This window comes from Hemiscyllium ocellatum (assembly GCF_020745735.1).
Source record: "Hemiscyllium ocellatum isolate sHemOce1 chromosome 41 unlocalized genomic scaffold, sHemOce1.pat.X.cur. SUPER_41_unloc_4, whole genome shotgun sequence".
NCBI classification, from domain to species: Eukaryota; Metazoa; Chordata; class Chondrichthyes; order Orectolobiformes; family Hemiscylliidae; genus Hemiscyllium; species Hemiscyllium ocellatum.
In genome coordinates, this window is record NW_026867571.1 from 820,324 (window position 1) to 822,150 (window position 1,827).

Consider the following 1,827-nt stretch of genomic DNA (forward strand, 5'->3'; position numbering starts at 1 on the left):
GGGGCATAGATCAGTGTTTCACTTCTTCACAATCGCGAATGTGACAGGACTTCAGCTGTTTCGTGGGGAATGTGAATCTGCGACAATCTGAGTGGTTGTAGACGGCCGTAAACTTGGAAGAACGTGAAGTGTGTGCAGGACAGTCTGGAACTCTAGCAGGACAATAAAACGCTGTTGTAGTGTTCAAGTATATGGCAGCTGATGACAATGTAGGGCAGTGTGAGGTAGAAAGGACACTGAAAGACAATTTACAACAAAGCTTGTGAGATGATTTGTCGCTCGGGTGCTCGTTATTGTGGTTCTGTTCACCAAGCTGGGAATTTGTGTTGCAGATATTTCGTCCCCTGTCAAGGTGATATCCTCAGTGCTTGGGACCCTCCCGTGAAGCGCTTCTGTGATGTTTCATTCGGCATTTACAGTGGTTTGTCGCTGCCGCTTCCCGTTATCTCAATGTAGTGAACAAAATTTCATGCAAGGTCTGCACAAAACACTACATAGAACAAACAGGAAGACAGCCAACGATCCGTATCCATGAAATCAAAATAACCACGAAATGACACGACCAGCTATCCTTAGTAGCCACACATTCAGATGACAAGCAACATGAGTTCGACTGGGACAATACCACTATTATCAGACGAACCAAACAGAGAACACCCAGGGAATTCCTAGAGGCATGGTACATATCCACAGATTTTATCAACAAACACATCGACCTGATCCCAATATACTGGCCACTGCAGCAGACAGTTGGAACTGAAAACAGGAAGCAGCAGAGACAAACCACTATACATGCCGGAGGCAACATCACAGAAGCGCTTCACAGGAGGCTCCCAAGCACTGAGGATGTCACCTAGACAGGGGACGAAACGTCTGCAACACAAATTTCCAGCTCGGCGAACAGAACCACAATAACAATTTAAAACAGGCTGTACCGTTATAAAAGTGCAGCAGGAGCAGGCATCCTGAGTGTATATGAGCACAGACTACTGAGGATGCCAGGACAATTTACTCTCACAAATTACTGTCAGTAATTGAGCTGCTTATGGGAGAATAGGTAGGAATGAGTCTCCATGCTCCCTTCCTGGGAGGAGATGGAGACGATGTGATGTGAGCCTAAACTTCTGCCCACTGAGACCGTGGAAATTCCATTTGTACCAGCTCGAAGTGAGAGCGAATCAGGGCCACAGCCTCTAAGTTGAGTCGTGGGAAGTGGAACTGACAGTGGGTTTAAAGTGAAAGTTTCCCTTGAAAGTTGCTGGGAAGTGGATGTTTCAGAATCTCCACTTTCCTCTCCAGGTCATGCCATGGTCCTCCACACATGGCGAGGGGAGGGGGCGTGAGGAACTGATATCAGGGACTCCACCACATGGATTGGCCCTTTCTGTTCTTTTCCAGGTCGTTTATCCTCGAATGGGAGAAAGGGAGGGAGGGTGTGATGGTGCGAGCGGGGGCGTCCTGCTATTAGTGTTGGAGTACATGGAGGGAAATAGTGAGATTTCTGGAGGGAGTCAGTTCAGAGTGTTGTATTTATGTAGAGTTAGTAGTGTGGAGGGGTGCAGTGGGGGGAAGAGAGTAAGAGGTAGATTGTGGTATGCAGCAATAAGAATGGTGGAAATTGAGCCATGATTCGAGTGGTTTTGGAAAATCACAGCAGGTCACGCGGCATCCTGTTGAAGGGCTTTTGCCCGAAATGTCGAATTTTCTGCTCCTCAGATGCTGCCTGACCTGTTCTGTTTTTCCAGCACCATTCCAATATTGATTGATCACAGCATCTGCAGTCCTCACTTTCTCCATGCTAGAGAGTCTTTTTCGTCGATAGGTGCT